Source organism: Camelus dromedarius, chromosome 3 (assembly GCF_036321535.1).
Source record: "Camelus dromedarius isolate mCamDro1 chromosome 3, mCamDro1.pat, whole genome shotgun sequence".
NCBI lineage: Eukaryota > Metazoa > Chordata > Mammalia > Artiodactyla > Camelidae > Camelus > Camelus dromedarius.
Window position 1 is genome coordinate 56370882 of NC_087438.1, and position 24514 is coordinate 56395395.

Sequence of the window (24514 nt, forward strand, 5' to 3'; positions counted from 1 at the left end):
ACCACAACCAGAACACAAAATACTTTTCAAATGCCTGGAAAATCTATCAGCTGTGCTGAGAAACTAAATGATGAGGGGACAACTTAGTTCAGAATATTCTGTTACTAAGTTGCAGGGGAGGTAGGGAGGGTCTGCCTCTGGAATCCACTAACAGGTAGTAGGTAGAAAGACAGGTATAATCTTTACCACATATCGTAAGGCTCCCATGTCCAAAGTCACTGAACTAAAGAGGTGGTGGTAGACACATATTTTTTAAAAGCATGTAGGCTAACATGACAAGAAGGAGCTTAAGCAGCTGAAAGTGTGATGCCTAGAGCAGCAGGATAGGGCTGGGTGGCAGGGAACTGCTTTTTCCTCTATTAGGACTCCTGGCATTATTTGATATATTTTTTAAATAATAAGCATTATTAGTTGAATGTATATTTTTTATATATATGTACGTGTGTGTATATATCTGTGTGTGTGTGTATGTGTATATGTTTGTGTGTGTATATATATATATATATATGACCATTTAGTGCAAGTATAATTCTCTTCAAAGATGTTGTTTCCTTGAGATCCCCATTCTGTATATATCCCTATAAAACTTTACATTCTCATTAAGGGTGGTCCGATAATTGTACCTCCCTAAAGTAATCTTTTCTCTACAGAAAATCTTTTCTCTAATAGAAAATATTTTATCTATCTTTTGAACCTACCCTTTATTCTCTCAGTATAAATTTAACTATATTTAAATGGAGTTCTTTCCTTTTTCTGACTATAACTATTATTTCCTGCTCTTCTAAATAGTCTCAATTTATTAAATGTATTTCATGTACAAAGTTCATTATTCTAGAAGAGTTAGTTACTGCCTTTTTATTTTCATGTGATCTTTGTATGTATACCTTTATTTCCATCACATCTGATATATAGGAAGTAAAAAAATCACATGATAAATTAATCACCATAAGCCCAAAGCATTTATATTTTGTCTGTAATCATTATTAACCTGTGCATTTGTAACATTTTGTATATCATAGCATATTGAAAATTTGGTTATCACACACACACAAAAAATCTACACTTTTGATCTGAATTTACCATTTCCCAGTATACTAGCTTTCTGCTAATATGCTAACAAATTACCACAAACTTAGGGGCTCAAAGCAACACAAATTTATTATCTTACAGTTCTGTAAGTTAGAAATTCAACACAGTTCTTGCTGGATCAAAATCAAAGTGTCAGCTGAGTTGCATTCCCTTCTGGAAGCTGAAGGGAAGAATCTGTTTGATGTCTTTTCCAGTTTCTACAAGCTGCCCATGTATTGTAGCTCTTGGCCCCCTTCCTCTATCTTCAAAGTAAACAACGCTGCACCTCTCTGATGATTCTGCAGTCACATCATCCTCTCTTCTGAACTCAGCTAGGAAAGGTTCTTTGATTTTTAAGGGCCCATGTGATTACATTGAATCTGCCTGGATATTCCAGGAGTCTCCTCATCACAAGATTCTTAACCTTAATCACATCTGCAAAGTGCCAGGGAAAGCAACATATTCACAGGTCCTGTGGATTAGGAAGGATGTAAACAACTTTGGGAGGCCACTATTCTGCTTACCACACCCAGTTTGTATCATCTATGCAATCTTATCAATAAAAACTCTTAACAATGGATATGGTGTATAATATAAGAAAATTATTTCATTTCCTGAGTTAAATTTCTATAATTTAAAATTAACTATGCATATACAGAAAATAAAATGTAAATCCTAACAAATAGTAGCATAGGTCGAAATCCATCCTGAAGAACTATTTGTTCACTACAAATGAATGTACAGCATGTGGAATAGAGTCAAAAATAATGTAATATGTTTGTATGGTGACAGATGGTAATTAGACTAATTGTGGTGATCATTTTGTATAGAAACATCAAATCACTTATGATGTATACTAGGAACTAACATAATATTTTAGGGCAATATACTTCAAAAACAAACAAACAAACTCATAGAAGAAGAGACCAGATTTGTGGTTTCCAGAGGTGGGGATAGGTAGAGAGCATATTGAATGAAGGTGGTCAAAAGGTACAAACTTCCAGCTGTAAGATAAGTAAGTACTAGGGACATACTGAACAACATGATAATTAACACTGCTGTCTGTTATAGAAGAATGTTAAGAGAGTAAGTCTTACAAGTTCTTAACACAAGAAAAACAATTTTTTTGTGGTAGAATCCAGACTAGAACTAGAATCCACATATAATGACTCCAAGCCAATTAATCTTGCTCATAGGCATGCATACACACACACACACACACACACATCTCATAAAATAGTTTGGAAAGTTTACAGAACCATATGGAATCAGAAGTAAGAAAAAGCCAAATGCAAACTCATGAAGTAAAATGAATCCAACAGCATGAACTACAAAAGACAGTTACTATGACAGGACAAATTTTAGACTTGCCAATCTCAAAATAATCTTGTTAAATCAAGTCATATGTAATACAGCATACTCTTATTCTTGTAAGCCTTAGTATTTGCTTGCTGCAGTGGGCCAAGTACAGAAATAAAATGGTCAGATCCTTCCCTGCTGAAATATGTCAGCCTCCATCGAGTCGTATAAATCACAATTATCATTACTTTAACAAGAGCTTGTCAAACTTGTAGTAAAGAATTAAACTACAACTATAAATCATCAAGTTGCAGGCCACTGTGACTTACGACTCTTTGAAGCAATCATTAATCAAGTAAATTCTCCATTTAAAAAAATCAGCAAGACCAAATGCTCTCCTGTGATGATCTTTGCTGACCCTTACAAGGAGTGTCTCTAATTCCTTAGCACTGATTGGTCTAAAGCAGATAAAGAGAATATGAAGAAGAGGAAAAAAAACCAGACAGGAATTCTGAGTGTTTCTTCATCTGGTGTCCAGATGTGTATGCTTTGTGTAATTTTTTTTTCTAACTACAAATTCCATAGTTTTCATCATATTATCAAAGTACTGTAAGACACAAGAAGTTAAGATCCATCCTATTCTGAATTTAAATAGCTGCAGAGGCCAAGAATGAACTTTTTTTTTTTTAACAATATTTTCTCTATCAAGAGTCTTGACTGTGTAGGGAATATATTTGTATAATGTCTGTCTTAAAAAGCAGTCATTTAGTGGAATTATAAATCTGACTGGTAACTTCCTAAGAGATTTAGTATTAATGGCATAGACTTCATTTTATTCTTTTACCAGTTTCATTTTGAAGTTTTTCTTTTTTTCTGTAGCTCAATTAGCGCATGAATAGTTGTGCACTTTTTTTTTCTAACTTGAAATCTGAAGTACTTCAATTTTAAAAGGAACCTGTGTATTCTGTAGATGGTCTAGTATGGATTTATCCTCTTCATTTCTCAAAAATGAAATGTCATTTTCCGAAGTCTTTCTTGTGTTGTCTATTTCTATTACATGTCTTCGATCCTAAGCAATCTCATCATTTAACTTGCCGGTGATTTTGAACCCACGGGGACAATAGCAGAAACTAGTTCAATCAATGTAGAAGGTGGCCAACCCCCAAAATTTGTGGCGAAGACCGAGATTGTCTAGCAGAAACCCTGTGACCAGCCTGTATTTTTACTCAGGATGAAAATATTTCACTCATGCCTCCTTTAGGCTTTGACCTGTGCCATCACGATGCTCACAGTGCAGTTTAGAAGCTCCAAAATGAGCCTTCTCAGAGGTAGAGGTGATGTCTTTTCTGCAGAGAATTCCCCTGCCTGCACTCTGGGTCTCATCCCTTGCCCTACCTGCCAGACTTTTGTTTCTGCAGTCATCACCTTCAGGACTTAAATCATTCTCTCATCATGAACCTTTTCATTTCAGCTTTCATCAGGCGCCAGGTCTTTCCTAACCTTAAAAATGAAGTAAACTTAAACCTCAGAATTCATTCAGTTTCTCTGTTAATATCTTCAAAATAGAGTTCTCCACAGTGTCCACTTTAATGCCCCATCTCAGGCCCTTTGAATGGAACAAGATCATTTAATCATCCATTAATTTAATGCATTCAATGAACAGTGTGCTTCTTAGGGCGACTGCCATCATGAATTGTGGTACGAGCCACAGCATCTCTAAAAGCAAATGAAAAATACTGATACTTTTCCTTGAAGCAATTTTCCAGTTACGAAGATCTCCTTCAGGACAGTGTGGACTGCTGAACAGGTTGTGTCCCGCACAGCCCCAGAAGCGCCACGTAGAAGGATCTGAGTGGTACCTGTGGCAGGCGTCTAATGAAATGGCCTGGGCCCCCTTAGCCTGTGGCCGAGGTTATGTAAGTTCTCCCTCTGTCTTTTATGGGCCCTTTTTGGACTGGCCTGAATGTCACTATCCACACCATCCTGTTCCTTCACAAACAGCTGAATAACACAACATGCCACCTAGCACCCTTCTCTGAGTCACTGACTAAAATCTGTGTGTAACATCACAGTAAACCTGTACACTTGTGCTCTAAGCTGCCATTTCCTGTTTTCTTCCTGGTATCCATCCTCTGCTCTTTCTTAGCTGTTTGGCCAGAATCTTCCCCACCTCTGTTTCTTTTCATGACATATAACATCTAAGGACTGGCTACAATATATTTGAAAGTGCTTTCTGCTTCTTCTGTCCCTTTACTCCTGACATCACAGTCACTGGTTCCCACTGAGAGAACCGGAGAACCAAGAACCACCTCCAAAGCTGAACACACTACCCATCCCAGCCTTCCTGGGATGGGTAGTGTGCTCACAATTAATTTAGTGATTAATGTCCAAGGGTATACATAATAAAGTTACTATTTTAATTGTTTTTACATTATAATGCCTACATTTTATCTTAAAAGTTAATAATTCAATACAGTTAAATTTCTATTAGGCATAAATCCTTTTTAATAGTTACAGCTAAGTTTTTACATTAAGTATAAAATCACAATGTAAACTTTATTTTTTCATCTCTTGAATCTGACTTCCCTGAGGTGCACTTGAACAAGTCTGTTTCTGTGAATGTCTGCATATGTGTGTGTGTGTGTCTCTGTGTGGGATAAAGTGGAATGTGCCATATAAATTCTTTTGCAGCCAGCTTTTCACTCAACAGTGTATCTTGGGCAACTTTTCATGGCAACCTGTAGAAATCTATCACTTTATTTTTAATGGTTACAGAGTAATGCATTTCTTGGTGTGTACAAACCAAAATTTATTCAAAAATCTGACTAACTGCTTTTAGAAAAGCCTGCTATAACAGTAAATATATGAAGATATACAGTAGTAGATGGTCCAGGAAACAATACAGCTCATCTTTAATGTTTCATCATTGAGTAACAGGAATGTTTTCTAGGTAAAAACTGAATTGGTAACAGAATGTCTTGGTTTTAACCTAATGCAACAAGCCGGACTACATTTTTTGGTATATGTCAATGGACTGACAAGAATGTCAAACTCTGGATTTTCAACTCAAAGTTACCTAGGGTGCACCAAAATTGTGTTAGTTGGAATATGGAGTTTTCTCAATGTGTTCCAGAATATCTGGGGCATTTCTGTCATTTAACTGACATGCATGACAGACCACACAATGCTGAATGCCAGCTTGCATTCTGTACTTTTGAATAGGCAGCCTCTATTCCACTCTTCTTACTTTAGTGAGGTTGACACAAGAATGCCAGGGGAAAATTTGTTTTATGTATCCTAAATGAACGTTTGAAGCCAAACCTTAGAACAAATTGTTAAAAAGATCAGTTGAGTGTGTAAGGTGAAATTATGTTCTGAATCTCACATTGAGGATCTGATGAATGATACATCTTGTCTGGGGATAAGCCTCATTGAAACCCATTAATTACTTCTATATCTTCACGACTAAACCTTCAAAAAGTTACTTCAATATAAAACGAATCTAAGCAGCCAAAAAGCACAACCAACAGATACAAGCGAAGGAATGCTAGGGGTGATAAAAACTATCACACCTTAAAATAAAATTAAAAAAATAAAGCCCTCACTCTGTGTGGTTTTAGTAATGTGTCAGAATCAAGGATCTCGCTCATGAAAAATAATAAATAAAAATAGTCATCACCAATGTAATCCCAGAGACGGGAAAATGTCTTTTTAATGTAACTTGAAAGTAGCTAAAAATAAATCTAAAGCTCTTAGGAGGGCAAAACACTGCAATAGATAGTGGCTTGGAACATGTTGGATTTGCTAACAAAATAAAACAACTCTTAGTATTTAAGAAAGTGACTAAAATTAAGCAGTCAGAATATAAATCTAAAAATAACAAATCCGGGGCTTAAAGGAGTAATTAAATAATCCTGACTCCATCAGTCTTTAAGAATAGAAAAGATGCATTTAAATGCTATTAACTTTTTTTTTTTTAATTCCAGGGATTTCCCCATGGGTACATATGTGAACAATTATAATAACCAGCTCCTCCCCCTTGTATGGTAAAACCATTTCTTTGGACCACCTTGCAATTATTTGCTGCGCCTATCTTGTACATAATTTGTTCTACGAAATTGAGCTCTTAACAGTTGTTGTGGAATCGCTCCCAAAGGTGCATATTAGCTCAGTTGCCCTAGATCCCAGGAGCCTTTTTAGATATAGGCTGTAATCCACTAGCTAAATGAAGCAAGGACTCTCGAAAGCTCTCAGCTGAGTGTGATTTGATGCTATGTTGTACAATTCCAAGCTGGGAGTTGTATTACTCATTACTTAAAAAGTAAGTTCAAGATACACGTTGTACATGTTTTCTTGACTTTTGTGTCATGTCCTTCAAATCCTCTGACCTGTGAATTTGAGCACAAACCTCTTCAGATTTAAAGGAACAGAATTTCTTTGTTTGTCATGAGAATTGTCAGTTTCTAACTTTCTCCTTGTTAAGACAAAAGCACCAAAGCAAGCTCAGGACGTTATCATGAGAAAACTCACCAGGCACAAGTGAGCCCTTTGCCTTTTACATTTCTTGCACTGTAGGCAGAAAAGTATTAGAATCAGCTGCCACATAAAAAGGCCACTGGCTTGGGCTGAGCACTGGCTGGAAAGACAGTAGGAGACCAATTACAACAGCAACCAGCCTGATGACGCACTTGGACTGTATTCCTTTAAAGTCATCAAGTTGGATTAATATTGGAAACAGGAGCATATGAACTGATTGAACTCTAATGCTCAGGATATATTTCTAAAACTGGGGCACACTTTATTGAAAACACCATACTGGTAAATGTTATTGTTACAACAATAATTTTACTCTCATTTCCCACCTTCTATGAATGAAACAGAATCTTCCTTGAGATCTGGGACTATGACAAATGGGTGAATTATAGTCTATAGATCAAATTATCCACAACTCTCTCGACTAAAACTGCTTAGGTGATATCAAAAACATTTTAGAGCTTAGTCAGTAAGTTAGTCCTCAACCATGAGTCAAGGCCTAAACATAAGTCATTTCTACCAAAAGCAATTCCTTCCCAGTGCTTCTGCTTTATTATTTTGTGGTGTCAAAGTTGGTGGCACAACTTTTAGGGTTGTAAGGCATGCTTCCTGAGCAAGTCATTTCCTGAGAAGATGTAATCAATGGCAGCATCTTCTGTAGCCCTGTGAAGTCATATTTTCCAAATGGAGTTAGTGATTTTATGTGTACAAGGCCCCAAACCCCAGCTTCACTGCTCACCTGCCATATGACCTTACAAACCATTTTACCCTCTCGTGTCTTAGTTTCCCCACCTGCAACAGGAAAGCTGTAACAGTACCACTTCAGAGGAGCTTTAAGAAAAATATACGAAATGATTCATGTAGAATACTTTATATAATACTAGACTTTCGGTGAATACTCAGTAAGAGTTAATTATCATTCATGTACTCTTCCAGTAAGCATTACCTAAGTATCCATCTCTAGTGTATTAGGTACCAGAAGGGGAAAAAAAAGACACAAATTACATGATCATAACAGATATATAATCTAGTTAGGGAGGTACAATTAAAGAACAAAAAGAAATACAAGAACATGTTTTAAAAGCAAAAGATAAGTCATTCCAAACTAAGTGACAGGAGCGAAGTAGGATTGGTCAAAGGAGGTTCCATGGAGTAAGTGAATCCCACCTGCCTTGTGTTAAATGGTACCTGCAGAGTAATGGACAAGTGGGAAGGATGTTCTAGGCAGAGAGAACAGTAAGAAAAGTCACAGAAAAGAAAATTAACAGTGGTATGGGTAAGACTGCTGCTGGAGTAATCTGGATACGGAAAAATAAAGAGGGGACGGTTGAAAGAGGGCCCACCAACAGAGAAGTCATTTGTAGAAACGCCATATAAGCTACAGTTATAAAAGAGGTATTTATTTAGACCAGCTTTATCCATTTATACACATAAGCAATAGAAAAAAAAAACACTATAAGTTCTTGAAGAGGAAAATAACTTGTCAAAAATTATGTTTTAGAAAGGTTCTGTCAGCAGCTGCAGGCTGCCTGCTCTGGGTTGAGCAAACACTGGAAGCACAGAAGTGGCAGTTGAAGCTTCAAGAGCAAATGAACTCTCTCTGAGGGAGTTATTAGAGGGGAAAAAAAAGCAGAGGGCAAGGCCGAACTTGAAGAAAGTCCACAATTAGCTAGAGACTGTTCAGGAAAAGAGAGATATAAAAAAATGTAAGAGGAGAGATGAGAAGACACAGTATATTAAAAAGTTTGGTCTCTAGTGCACAAAGTAGTGAAGAGGTGGAGGAGAATACGGATGAGGAGGGGGAAAAAAAAGACAAAATTGGGTTTGAAAAGAGTGGCTAGGGTAGAAAAATGAAAACAGGCAGTTTGAGGCCAAAACTATGTAGGATTCTTGCATTATCCTTTTACCCACAAAAAAAATTCCAAGCAATCATGGTTAGATCTATATTTTACAACAATAATTCTGGACAACAGTGTAAAGGAAATACTGGAGGGCAGAGGAGGTTGAGGGCAGGGAGACAACTTAGGGGTCCCCTGGAAAACTCAATGTGAGAGGAACAGACACAAAAATGAACAGGAGAGGAATCTAAGAGACAACGATGCTCAAGCAGCCTAACCTTTCGACCTCTTCGCTTCCTGGCCTTCATTACTAATAAATGATCCAGCTTGGGCAGACAGAGGAGAGACTACAAAGTATGTTTTGGAAATGCTGAGTATGAAGGGCTTGGAGGATGTCCAGCAGGCAGGTAGGAACATGTATCTGGAATGCAGAAGAGAGAAGCAGCAGCTGAAGGTGTCCAGGATTGTAAAGCTCAGGGTGATTTGTACACGTGAATAGTCCTAATGTTTCCTGTGTTAACTCCTCCAGTGACGTCTTCTCCTAACCATTTGCAGGGCAGTCTAAACTAGTGACACCTTAATTGCAACTGGTTTTTATATGATTGGTACATGCCCTCTCTTGTATTTTAAATTAATTCAATTTCACTAAGAATTATTTCCTTGGTCAGAGATAAAAATATATTTAGCACTCATTTTTGGCCAGCAATTTCTAGAAATATTGAAAAAAATATAAATAAATTATTAATTTAGGATTCAGATTTTATAAAATAGAAATGCTTGATATTCTAACAGGATTAGATTCGTAACATTAGATGCAATACTAAAAATAAATTTTTAAAAAATAATACCATTTGTATAAAGAGATCAATCTATTGGTCCAATAGATCGCTGATAGTGATTTTTAAAAATTGCTACTTCTTTTTCTAATAATATATCATATTTTCAAATAAAGATTGCTCAGGAGATTCAATACAACCTTTTGGTCATGTAAATGGGCAAAATTCCACCATCACTGAGTGGTTTCCTTTTAAACCCAGGAAAATAGTTATCATTTATGTAGGGTAAGTGATTTTTATAGGACATACAAAAGGAGACATTATATTTGCAGTTTGTCAAATAAATTTTTCATAGTTTATGTAAAGATATAGGATCTAATAACACATACTTATATTTCCTTTCATGAGCTGTCTACTGGTGATACACATGCAGAATAAAATTTTTACCTTGGCTCAAACTTGTAAGTCATGATTATGTTCAAGATTAGGGTCTCTAACAGATTTTCCCCATTTATCTTCCCCTATCCATTTATATGAAATCTTTACTTTAAAAAAAATGTTTCTCAAGCCAGCAATTCATCCTTATGTGATAGTGATACATGTTATTTCTTCAGACCCTTCTGTCCCCTCTGTCACCCCGTGCTACCCTTGCTTCCCCTCAATTCCAGAGACTCTTACAAATGTGACACAGCAAACCTGTTACGACAGAAATTTCACAGAAAACAAGGAAATGAATTCTGACACTGAGACCACACAACTTACAATAACATTCTAAAAGCATTCTCTTGATCAAGAAATATCTGCACTTTGATAGCTAGACATTCTTTCAGAAAACACTTCTCAGCTCAGAGTAGCACTTTATCATTGATAAATAGTTATCATTGTGCAGGATGCTAATGATGATCATGAGGTTTTATCAGAAATCTTCAGATTCATGGTGGTAAGTAATCTACCCAAAGTAACTGGGAGGAAAACAAATATATTTTTTAATGTGGAGGAGAATTCATTAGGGCAATGTTAAGTTTTAGGCTCTGCTATCATGAAAAAACCGTCTATTGTAAGAATCGTATGCTCAATTTCCTTTATGTTAAGACTGAAATTTAAAATTATTTGAAGAATTTACACAAAAAATTAATTCCACTGCACCCCCAAAGACAGGCAAACCTTGAAAACAGATTAGTTATCTAAGCACCAAGGTGAGTGACCTAGTCATCTAAGGTGCTAATTCTAAATCTTCTGAGGTCACAATTAATTTTTCTTTATGCTTATACAAATATTTGCTGAGTTCCAAGGTCTTGCTCAATCAGGCTTTGGTCCTTTCAGATCAAAACTAAAAAAAGTAGATGCACACACGCACACGTGCATACACATACCTAATGTACCTCGAAGGAGTTACAACTTGTATCAAGTGCAGAAACCAGGTGTGCCACTCCAGGTTGACACAAGTATCCTCCCTTTTTGCCTCCCAGATAAAAATATAAGGCATTTTCCACGCTCCCTGGTGCTCTTGGTCAACAATCACCTTCCAAAGGAAACACACCTACGACCACCACCATTACAGATTAGTTTTGCCTGCCCCTGGACTTCACTTCATAAATGCCATCTTTTGAGTCTGATTTCTTTCACATCAACATTATACCTCTGTGAGACTGATCCAGATTGTTGCATGAAATAGTTTTTTTCATTGCTATAGAGTATTCCTTGGATGATTATAACAATTCATCCTTTCCACTACTGGCAGACATATGGGGTTTTCCCCCCAGTTTTTTAAATTCACAAATAATGTCACTATAAATATTCTTTTACAAGCCATGTACTTCAAATTGCATGGTCTTAGGTTCATTTTGTTAGTTAATTAACACACACTGGCTTCGGTACATAATGACAAATCACTCCCAAAAGATGGTACCCAGGTGCACTCCCGCCATCCAATGCACTTTCTATTGAACATTTTAACAATCTTTTTTTGTTATTAGGTTATACTTTTTGTCAGCTGTACAAAATAAACCAGCCAAGTGCTCATCTTTTAGGATTCTTCTTTCTCAACAAATGGATGATTTAAATATAACCAGTAATTTTAGCATAGAGAATGAGGAGAAGGAAATCTGTAATTTCAAGTAATTATCCCATATAATATTGGAATATCTTAAATAAATATATTTTGAAAGAAAAATACAATTTTCACAAATCTCAGAAATGTTTTGAGGGGCATTCTGCTCCTGCCACAAAATTATGTGAATTAACTGATAGTAAAGGTCTGGGTTTTATGACAGAGCCCACAGTACTGAAAATACATGCATACATTTCAATGCATATCTAATACTAAATGGGGGAAGATTAGAATTCTTTTTTACTAAATGGAATATAGCAAATATCAAATAGCTATCTTGGCACTGCCAGTCAGGTTAAAAGACATAACATACCAATTTAAATTCAAATGGACCACTGTCACACCACATTAAATGAAAGGGAGAAAATAACTTAAATCATTCTATCATTACAGATTCAGAGTATTAGTTTTATATATAAGTAAATATCGTTTCTTTAACTTTTTATGAAAACTACTGATTTAACAATATTGTGATACAATACGAAAAGAGACCACAGCTTTGATAAGAGTCTGGGTCACACAGCACAAAATTAGGCTTATTTCTAAGTAAAGCGAAGGACCCAGCCTGCAATCATGGAAAACAAGGGTAGAATCCTATGGCTATCACATACCAGTGGTATTAACCATAGGCAAGTGGAGAAGAGCAGAATACGCTACTGCAAGTAACAACTGTAGGAGTCCAGGACACGCTACTCCAGAATATGCCACTTTCATATACTGATTATTCTGAGCTGTAGGCATTTCAAAAACAGCAAATGCAGGGAGAGGCTTTCTCTGAACTCCTTTTATCTGCCTAAAGACAAATGCTTCAAAAGGCATTCAGTTGTCATAAATTCCCTCCCAGGGAGTTTCATCAACCAGGGAGGACTGACCTTTTATCACAAGAGAGGAGCCTGGAAGACACCACACCAAAACGGTCATAAATTATCACATCTCCCTTCTATTCTTTTAAAAGCCCATTCATCTCTCCTAAAAATCATTGACTCTCCCCCAAGGAGTTTGCATTCCCCTCTCCCCAAGCTTTCCCTATTAAGATGGTATTGAAGCCTGAATTCGAAAACCATCTCTCTGAGTCTCTCTTCTTTCCTCTCTCTCATGTATGCATGAGGTGTACAAATTAGTGTACCTCTCTTTTTCTCTTGTTCATCTATCTTTCATTACAGAGGTCTCAGCTAAGAACTCAGAAGGGATAAGGGAACATTAGTTTCTGCCCCTACATAAGTCATTTAACCTTTCTGATATTCCATTTCTTTTTTTCTACAATGTATATAATAGCCACCTAGAAGGGTATTTTGAGCAATAAGTAGATGGTGATTCCAAAGAGACGGGTCCACTTCTCAGTACATTTCAGCAGTTCACCAATTACATGTTAGTTACCTGGAAAGCTTTTTAAAATCCCAGTCCCCAGGCCACACCTCAGACCAATTAAATCAGAATCTCGAGGGGTAGGACCTAGGCACTAGCATTTTTTTTAAAGCTTCAGGTGAGTCCAATTTTGTAACCAAATTGTAGATACTTAGATGAGATCCACATACTACAGGTTCAGAGAACATCGGGCAGATACCATTTAGTAGGGTCCGGTAGCTGAGAAGAAAAAGGAAAGGAAGACCACAGTGGGAACCAGAAGGGAGTTTGAATTAGGACAAAGAAATATGAGGTGCACAGATCATGTGGAAGGGACAGGGCAGTGACTCCAATGACCAATCTCTGCCATCACAGTCCTGACTTGCTCTGCTAGGTCTTTACAGTATCAGAAACATCTGCTTTCTCTTTGTGCCCAATTTGCTTTATCTTTTTCCTTCTTAATTTAGCATTTGACTTTCATATAATAAATGCATATAAAGGAATGTCTATTTTAGGCTATGGAGAATCTTTTGTTAACACAGACATACAGACATGTAAGTTAAAAGGTTTCTTAGATTTCAAAAATTTCACCATGCTAAAATTATTAGGCCAATTTACTTTTACTGGAAAGAACATCAATCTTCCTTCCAAAACACTTTGAACATAAAACGGCGTCATTTAATCTTTCCCTCTATCACTCTCCTGTCCTATAATGTGAAATATTTAAAATACAAAAATAGAGTTTTTCTATAGAGTCCCAAACAAGACATGATAATACATAAATTTTTCGAAAAGCCTTCGACAATAAACTTTAAAATCCACACCTAATTTAGTGAGTATATATGCTTATTCAATTTTCTAAATGACTAAGTCTCAGGAATCAAAGAAATCAAGAAAATTATATTCTAACCTCATTATTTCAAGAAGTTCAAACAGCTTAATTTAAAATATAAACATCTTTTGGATTTTATGCTTTTTATGGCAGTTGTAGAAACTGGATAATGAGGCGTGTGAGGTGACATTACTAAAGGTTCACAATACATGAATGTTTTTCTGTTGCAATTTTTCTTTCATTTACCATTGGTTTAACAGAATATACGGCAAGGACTAGAAAGATAAAAGATGAACTGATCTATTTCCACTGAATTTGATCATCTAATACTAATAACCCAACTGAAAATGCTCATTATGTTTCTCAATGATTGAGGTAATTGCCTGGACTCAAGTCTGCACTTCACTGCTTGGCTTATGTATAAATGATCTGAAATCTCATATGTGAGTTACCTCAAAACTGTAATTCTGAAAGTGTTAGAATCATGTCAGTTTAAAGCTGTAGCAATCCAGAGAAACCATGCAGCTCATTCAACTCCTAGGTTTTCAGATTAAGAAGCTAAGATTTAGATCATTTAAATCATAATCAAGTAGTTGGAGACCTAAGATTAGTTAGCACCTAAGTCTCATGATTACCAAATCCAGAGTATTTCACTTGTTGATTTTCTGTTCCACCACATCTCCTTCCATGCTTGATTTTTTTTTTTAAACGATAAAACGCTTCACTGATTTCAGTGTATCTGTGATTTGGGCTATAACAAGCAGCTAATTAAAGAAAATGTAACTAATACTTCTGAAAAAGTTGTCTGTGGTTGATTGAATCTCTTTTTAAGTTCAGTCAATAAAGTATACTGATTGAAAGAATTACTCTTAGAACCTTTTAAAAAATACCCTACTATTTGAAATACATTACTTAAAAATGCAGAGCAGCAGCACCGGCAACGCTTGTTAGAAAGACGGAAACTCAGGGCCCACCCCCGATCTAACTAATCAGCATCCGCATCTTAACAGAGCCCTGGGAACTTAGCTATCCGGTGAAGTTTGAAAAGTGTGGGCAGCCAGCTCTGGCTGCACCCAGGGGAAAGGACGGCAAATAAAATCTAATTAACAGCAGGAATTTTGAAGAACCAGAAATAGAAGTTGAGACGTGCAGATTTCATGAAGATCTCTAACCTGAGGCTGAATTAGAACTGAGGCATCCTAAATCTTTTGCTACCACATCATCCTATGAATCCTATGTAATACTGACCTCCTCTAGGCAGATCCAGCCCTTATTGACTGTACAAGCAGGGAGAGCAACCTAAACCCCAGATTGCTACCAACACTCTCATTCCAAGCCATCCTACACCAAACGGAGAAGGAAAAAAAAAAAACTTCCACCAAGGTTTCTTCCACGCAGGGATGCCAACAAGAAGAAAGGCTGACTGTAGTATATACAGTTGTCTCTCAGTATCCACAGATTAGTTCCAGGACCCTCGATGACACTATATCCATGGTTGCTGAAATCTCCCACATAAAATGGTGTAGTGCAATTGGTTGCCCTACTGTCCATGCAACTATATCACTTCTTATGGTCTGAGGTTTGCTGAAGTTTTTGGTGGAGAATTCGTATTAAGAAAGGAATTTCCTTCTACTCTACTTTGCTAAAAATCTTTGTCACAAATGATTACTGAACATTACTAAATTGTTTTCTGCAACTACAGATGATATTACTTTCTTTTTTAACATTTTAATATGGTGAACAGATTTTAAAAGTCTGAGCCAGATTACATACATAAAATAAATTCAGTTTGATTATGATGCATTATTTTTTCCCACATTGCTTTATTTCTTTTTCTAAAATTCTGCTTAAGATTTTTACAATTATCTTTGTGAGTAAGACTGATCTGTAATATTTTCTTCTCCAAATGTTCCTGTCAGGTTTGGGGATCAAAACTATAAAAGCCTCATAAAATATGATGAAGCATTTTCTATTTCTCTTTTAGGACGATTGCTCTAAAAGCTGTATCTTTCCCTTTAATTATTTCTAACAGTTGGAAGACTATTCAGATTTTCTATTTCTCTTTCAGTGAATTTTGGCAAATGTGTTTTTTTTAAAGAATTCATTCATTTCTCTAGTTACCTTTTTATTCTCTGTAGTATCTGCAATTATGACCCTCTTTCTCCTACTAATGCTGTTTGTTAGGGCCTTGCCACTTTTAGCTTGTAGAATCTTTAACACCTTATCTTAGGAATTTCAAAGAACCAACTATTGACCTTTTTGATTTTATTATTTTATTAATTTGAGCTACTACCATTATTATCTCTTTAATTCTAATTATCTTGGATTTTTTTAAACCTAATTTCTCAAATGTAATGCTTACATGATTTTCACCTTTTTCTTCCTTCCTAATATCTCTATTTGATTCTTCATAATAACTCTAATGGCTACACATTTCCCACTAATAATTTCTTTAATGCATCACCCAAGTGGACATGTAATATTTTAATTATTCATTTCCAAGTATTTTTTAATCCCCACTATTACTTCCTTGACTCGTGAGTTTTTTTAAATATGCTTTTTAAATATTTCCAAACACATTGTGTTTTGTAGTTATTGACTTTAAACTAAAGTTATGTTCTGAGAATACAGTGACATAAATACTGACACTCTGAAATATGTTGAAATCTGCTTTATAACCTAAAGTGCTAAAAATTTTGGATAATGTTTTATATATTCTTGAAAATTATACATATTCTCCATTTGTTAGGTGGCAGCGCTCTATATGTATCCTTAGATTGAGTTTATATTTTAGATATTCGGTATGTACTTTATCTGCTTGTTCTATCAATTATTAGGATATGAAGTTAAAAGCCTGCCTTGACAGTTGATAATGTCAATTGATCTTTATTTAATTTTGGCTTTACATATTTGAAACTATCATTAGTTGATACAAGATCAGAACTGATATATGATACTGGAGATTTAACATTTTTATCAATATGTAATAACCCTTTTAATCTCTAATAATGGTAGTTTCCTTTCCTTAAGTCTATTTTGCCTAATTTAAGAAATTGCTTCATTAGGTATTTGCTACTTTATATTTTTCATTATTTTACTTTCAACATTTTTGTATCTTTATATTTTGAACTTGTGCCCTGTAAATACTTTGCTTTATTATTTCATTTGGCAATCTTTCCTTTGAAGTGCAGAGTCCATTCATTTTGATTGAGATCACCAATATGTTTAGATTAATTCTACCGTCTCATCTTAAGCTTTTAATTTGTTCTGCTTTTGCTTAGGTGTATTTTTACCTCTCATTTGTACTTACCGAGATTCTCCTCATCCTCACCCTCACTTCATTCACTGCCCTGCTTGGGATATATATTTCTATTTCTTTCCTTTTAGTTATGATTATTTGGTTTCTGCTTTAGTTTAGTTGACTAGAAAGTTGAAATCTTGTATTTTATTCAACTGTTAGGTTAATCAATATTTTTATCCTTTTTCAAACTAATACAATGATATTTCAGTCTTTACCAATGATCATCTACTTTAGACTTCAGTACAATTGCTTTCCAGGGATTTGCTTATAACTTGATTTTTCTAACCTAAAAGAGATTGCATATTTTTGTTATGAGTTTACACATTATACATTCAATTTTATTTTCCTCTGTGTTTGTTTTTTTATTTGCTCACTATTCCTTTATGCAGACTTTCCCAACATGATTACTCTCCTTCTTCTGGAAGTGCATAAATTTCTAGAAAGTAGTTCAGCTACTTTTATCTCCAATGTTGTTTCTTCATCATTTTCTAAATTTTCCCTTTTAGAAAGTTCAATTGGACATATGTTGTAACTTATTTATCCTTTATTCTTAACTCCTCTTTTAATTTTTCCATCTCATTTTCTCTTTGTTCTGTAATCAGTTTCTTTAGATAAATTGCCCCTACCCCAAATGTCTTTTTAATTATGTCTACTCTTCAGTTTTTCAGTTTAACGAATCCATTTATTAAAAAAGAATTTCAATTATTATGTTTTTCATTTCTGTAAGTCTAATTTAGTTCTATTTCAAATATAACTGGCCAACTTTTATAGTCATTTTCACCTTTGCCACACTTTCAACTCCATCGTTTTTAGGTTTGTTTAAAGAGATTAAAGATATTTATTTTATATTCTGCATATAATTTTGCTATATACAGTCTGTGCAAACTTGTCTCTATATTTTCTAAACTCTTTTCATAGCAGATTATGTATCTCTATATTTAGTGTTATTTTCTATGCTTTTAAATTCATGTTCTTTGGAGCTTTTTCTGTTAGAAAACTTAGAGTGGTGTATTTCATATTTTTTCCCTACAGAACGGTTTTGCATTAACTTCAGTTACACACTTCAGACACCAATTTCCCAAGACCACTTTATATTAAATTTTAGGGTTGCAGTTTTCAGAGCCATACAGTTAGCATGAATGGCAGTCCCAATGCCCTATGAGGGGGGCCTACTATTAGGAATTCTCAGAGAGACACTGTACTTTTATTATTTTACCTTTTCCTTCTGACTGGCAAGATTAAGAAAGCTGGGTTTATTTCTACTTCTCCCATGGAGAGTATAGCCCCAATTCATCTCAGTTTTGTATGAGGATAGTATGTGGAGGTCTCGCCAGCACACAGGGGCACTCCAAGAATGCTTGGAGGCAGTCTGTACTTACTAATTAAATGAATAAATGGATGCTGCTCAAAGAGGACTTATTTCCAATATTAAATCTACCAATTCCATAACACTGATTAAAGTTCTTCAGAAGTACTATTTCCTTCTGCTTCATTAAAGTGAGAAAGGAGCCAAAAATGAATATTTTTTTAAAAGGACAGGTAAGATAGAAAATCTTCTGAAACATAACTGTAGAAGCATGTCATGTGTAATTAAACATTTTGGCCTTTCTCAGTAATCCTCTTCTACTATTTTATATACAGAACGTATTTCTTGAAGCTGTGTCTTAAGATGAAATTGATCCAAGCCTGTAAAGCTTTGCAAACAATCATGCCATGGTGATACTGACTACAGAGAAAACCCTTCCCACCACTTCCGCCCACCTCTTCTCCATCTCTGTGCTCTGACTCTTTAAAAAGATGTGATTACTACCCTAAGAGAATAAGCATTAATATCCTCAAGAGAAGATACCTTTGCGTATCACCATTGAGTGATGCAATTCATCTAACAATAAATGCTTCAGGTGACTTTTGATTTCTGAAACTTGAATCAAATATTTCTGAACTGGACAGATTATGCCCAGGGTCTCTTCATGTGTATTACAAATGGCTCTACAGAAAGACAAAGTTCACCCCACTATCTCCTTACCCTGCCTCTGCTTCAGTGCAGAAAATGGCAAATTTCTTCAGCTCAAAGAACACCAGGATTCAGCAGAGATAAAATGCTTCATATCATTCCATCAGTAAAAGAAGTGCAGTCGCCTGAATGAAGTAAATTTCAAGTAACTGTCGGTGGTTCATATTATCTCTCGCTGCATCTGTAAGATTATTTCCACTGGGAAAAGGAGAAGAGGCAGAGACTTGTAAAGTTTCTTACAAACACTTGAAATTTTCCTCAGGGAACTTTCAACTTCGCTGTCTGTTTGACCTTTCAGAGAGAGATCATCTTCTAAAAGAACTGCCGTTCTCTGCCCAGGAACCCTCAGCCGTACCAGCATTGAAAAGCAGGCAGCACTGAATCTCTCACTACTTGGGAAACCTCACTATCTGCATACTAAATGAGTTTTATGCTAAGTACTCCTATTTTGCACATTTCCTCCTTATAATAAATGCAAGAGTGTATCTTCTTTGAGAATAGGTTACTACTTTGGTATTTGGTTTCTTTTTTCCTCCCCCAGTAACAAGAGAGAGAAAGGCATGAAAAGGAAAATGACCACTATTTTTTCTCTTCCATGGCAACTACTTTGTTAAAAACCTAAACCCCTTGTCTACTAGCTGAATGTTATCAACATCCCAAGCTATAAAAAGACAGGAAGAGTAAAGCAAAGTTGGGCAATTTCCATTAAATGTGGTGATGTTTTTCTATAATAGTAAGATTTATCTTCAATATTCAAGATAACACTTCAACTCTAATTTTGAATTTTGTAAACGCATGATATATGTTCTTTAGGTGCTTGTTACACAGCGCTTACCATGAAAGGCTCCCTGAGTCATACAGGTCCCCTGACTGCTTTCTATGATGCTGTGCCAGGTATTAACTTACATAATTTTCTCAGAAGTTAGCATACTGATTATACTTCCTTTTGTCTATACTGCTTGTCTCTATTTCTGCATTTGATATTCTGCTTCCACCTCAAAATTAGTAAGTTATTACTGGTATTATTTTGCTTCTTCATTCTCCTGTATAAATTTATCATCATTTTGATAATAATGGTAAAGACAACTTCAAAAATAATCATAAATACAATGATAAACTTATAATAATCAGCACTTTGCAAAGTATTTTCACATAAACTCTTCAGAACAAAACTGGCAAATCAGAGAGATCATATTATCTCCTTTGCACAAAAGAAAAGAAAGACTTAGAATTTTCTATCAGGTGACCTGTCCAAAATTACAGTTTGTATTTTTGTACACATTATGTATAGATTTGTAAAAGAAATTCCATTTCAGAGAGAACAAAATTACCAGTTTGACTGCTAAATATCACAGTAAAATATCTAAATACCTAGATATCTAATTACCTACAGTTATCATCAGGAAGTGAGTACATAATTCTCCAGAGACATTATAGATGATTATAATATTAACTTGCATATGACTAACCCAAATAAATGTAAAATATGAGTATGTATGATAACCTGAGGGACTAAAAGTCCCAGAAAAACTACCATTTTCTCCTGGAGCAACAAACTACTTTTTCTTTTCAGTGCAAAGAGAAAGGATTTAGTTCTAAAACTGGTCCTGTCATGCTTGGAACTCATAAATGTAGAAAAGCACATCCTGCCTTCATTCAGATGACAACAAACAAGTGTGAGTAAGATGGGCAGACGGATACAAGGCAGGCTGCAGTGCACCCTGCACTGAGCTGCCAAAAATCCTCCCTGAGAGGTACCACTTGCCTTGCTAATGTTGTGTAAATTGAGTACCTAAGCAAAGTCTCAGGATCATATTTTCTATGAATGCATATTTTCTTTTCCTAAAAGTCAGAAAACTTATTTTATGACAATAAAAATGGAATTAAGTTAGTCTATGTAATTGTGTGGATAGAAGTAGTATAACTATAGCTCTTGAATTCATAGTTGACATCTTATTTTTTTAAATAAATTAAGGCTATGTATTTTACATATAGTCACATTTATTCCCAGAGGGATAAACTAAAAATAATAAAATTTTAAAATATTATTCTTATTAATATTCACTCCTCACATTCAGCTATCTTCCTTTATCTGTCTTTAATGAACAGAGTCAATAAAAATATCATCTAGATAAAGGTTTGGACATAAAAAACTGTGGTCAACATTTGCAACAGAGAGATCAGTTATCAACAAAATTCCCGAGTTCTTTTTTTTTAATTAAAGTATAGTCAGTTACAATGTGTTAATTTCTGGTGTACAGCACAATGTCCCAGTCATGCATATATATGCATATATTTGTGTTCATATTCTTTTCCATTAAAGGTTATTACAAGATACTGAATATAGTTCCCTGTGCTAGACAGAAGAGATTTATTTTTTATCTATTTTTATATACAGTGGTTATCATTTGCAAATCTCACCAGCCTCTCCATTCCACTTATCTTTTAAGTAGACAGGGCCACTATGAAGGCTGCTGCAGGGCTGCACGCAAGCCTGTGGTCAGGCTCCCCCTCCCTGAGTAGCGGCGCTGCCCTCAGCCAAGAGTAATAAAGGGCACAGGGTTAGTTCTATGCCCTAGAACACTGTGAGGCAATGAAAAATGCATCAGGAAGGGGTTGACGTTCTAGCCCTTACAGCAACTTCTCTGTTGTTTCATTTCATTTTGTTTCCTCACTGGTATTTACCTTCAAAAGGACTTCTTATCAGAACACTTATATAAACGTTTCTCTGTATACTATTTTTTCTTTAGCAGTAGGACCCACCAGGGTACAGGAGCTATTCATTTATATGTTTTTTAACTCCTCCAGCACATATTCAAAACTGGAACATTGGATTCTCAGTCGATACTTGACTTAAAGAGAAGTAAACTTATTATATGAGTCCTTCAAATTATTGTATTCACTCTGGAGTTAGGGGCAAAGTGGCTGAATACATCTGTCCATTAGAAGACTCAGTGAAAGCCTCCCCCGCCAGTCCAGTGGAGGGATCTCGTTTGACTGATAGAAGAGAAAATCTAGTATCACACTAGTCTAGGAAAATGAAGCACACAGAGTACTGCAATGGTTGATTTCCTAACTCAAGTTCAAGTGGAACACTATTATAGAGATTTTCAAGATAAAGTTCTGATTATAGAATTTCAACCTCATGTAATCTTTCACTGAAAGTTAAGTGGCTGTTCTCCTTACAGCGCTTAACAGGACCGCTCTCCTTGCATGTCCACAGAAAACATGCCAGGCTCTTAGCTGGCAGAGACATAAAGTCCTATGAAAGGAGGGTCCAGGACAGTGTGGCTGTCTTACTCTTACTGGGGTTTGTCATTGATTCAATCAACAGTGTAATGGCAGAGGTACAGCTTCAGTAAGTAATCCCACAGTTCCACAGTGATGAACACAAAGAGTTTGCTATGGTAAAGATCTCCTCGAAAATCCCATCAGCATATTGCAGAATCGGGACAAAACCTGACAGTCTACACCTTCCTTGCCACATTGAGGACAGGGATTCTCAGGCTATTTTAAAAGTGTGTCTGCACACTTATGTAGGTAGGTAGGTAGGTAGGAGAGACACAAATGAAAATGACAAAAATTGAGAAGTATATAAGGAAAGGAGAATGGCCAATAAAAAAGGGGAAATGTGAATAAATTTTTTAAAGTAATACCACTCGCGAAAGGAGGATCCAGAGTTATACTAAGGCTCAGGCTTAACCTCCTGCTAACATATGATTATGTAGTTTGGTACTTCTCCTTACTTCAGGTTGTGAATTGGTAAACTTTTCATAACCAATTTCTTGTATTTAAGTTGTAAACAATATGGCTGATCAGCAGGAGCTGAAGCTATAATAAGAATTTAACAACTAAAGCTATGCATTTCACTTGCTTAAACACCATAATTTCTCCCCACTTGAAAATTAACATAATTTGCCTTTTAAAATTGGGGTTGAGAGGAGTTCAGTTTTTGATAGAGGAGAAAATTAAAAATAAAAACTGATTTGAATGAAAATTGAATCAAGATCTCAAATAAACACATGCATTAACACATTCTATTTGTTTAACTTCAAGGGAACAAGCTAATAATGAGACTGGTAGATACAGTAAGAGAAAAATCTGTGTGATATTCAAGTCTTCATCTTTTTAGAAAGAAATCATGAGGTAAATATATTTTTATAAATGTAAAGAATAACTACCATTTCTATAGGGGCCTTTGAAGATGAATTATTATATGCATTCAGAAACTATTAAAATTCAATAGCAAAATAATTATAAACATTAGGCTATCACTAAATAATATATTACTTATATATACAAATTGAAATTTATGTATAATACATAAAATAATAAAAAGGAAATGTATACCTTCCTAAGTAGGAACAAAAGGAAGGTTTCAAAGCGTACAAAATTAACATTTCACTGAGAAATATTTTAGAAAAATAGTCCTGAGAAACTGAAATATGCATAATAAAGTGATTAATTATGATTCCTTAACAACAAACTAACACAAAGACCACAAGCACAAACTTAACAGAAGAGTTACTTCACATTGAAAGGTAAGTTTCTGTGTCAAAGTAAATAGAAACTAACTATTTCTTAGGGCATAACATTCTCTTACGCTAAAATTTTGCTTTTCATTTTTTGTTTTTTAATCTTTGAAGCTTACACTCTTCACGAATCGACAGGACCCCAAGGCCTTAGGTTAAACGAATAACCAAGTACAACACTAAAATCCATAAATATTGTATCAGGTTATTTCCTACCATAACATATTCAATAGGAAAAAGACAGTGACACAAAATTTTCCCTCAAAAATTAACTAAGAAAAATCACTATAGATTTAAAATTCTTATTTAGAAGAATTTCTGAATGCTGCCTGATGGAAGATAAAGACACCAAAGATACCAAAGATGTAACCTTCAGGTAGCTTGGGGAAATGGAGCAACCACTGTGACTTAAGAAGTGTAAAAAATTACACAGCATGTTTCTTCCTGCCCAAAAGAACAGAAGTAGGTATCAGTAGACACTGAGTTTCTTTCATCCTCAATCTCTTCATGTAAGAGTGATGCCCTTGCACAGGGGCTATGTGCGATGAATGAAGTATTTTATTCTTCAAATACAGAAACTAAAAAGAGGGGAGATTTTTTTTCCCTACAGTACAAGAAACCAAGTTCTATTACTTTATCTTAAACTTAATCCAAACATCCCCATTCAGAATTTGTTGCCAACTGGCCCTGATTCATTCTGCCTTTTCAGTCTTTGGCTTTTAATTTCCTACCTGCCCTTTCAGAGATACATAAATTTGGCGGATATTTATTGAATACGTTTTATGTGCTGAGCAAAAATGATGAAAACAAACCTCATTCTTAAATCCATTGAGCTTAAAGTCTCATTGTAATAAAATCTCCGTCTTT

The 24514-nt window shown here is 35.3% G+C and overlaps 1 protein-coding gene across 2 annotated transcripts in view; it reads right to left on the reverse strand.

Moving 5' to 3' along the window:
• EDIL3 (EGF like repeats and discoidin domains 3) overlaps positions 1–24514 on the reverse strand; it is a 392288-nt gene that overhangs the window by 313578 nt on the left and 54196 nt on the right. The window lies entirely within an intron of this gene.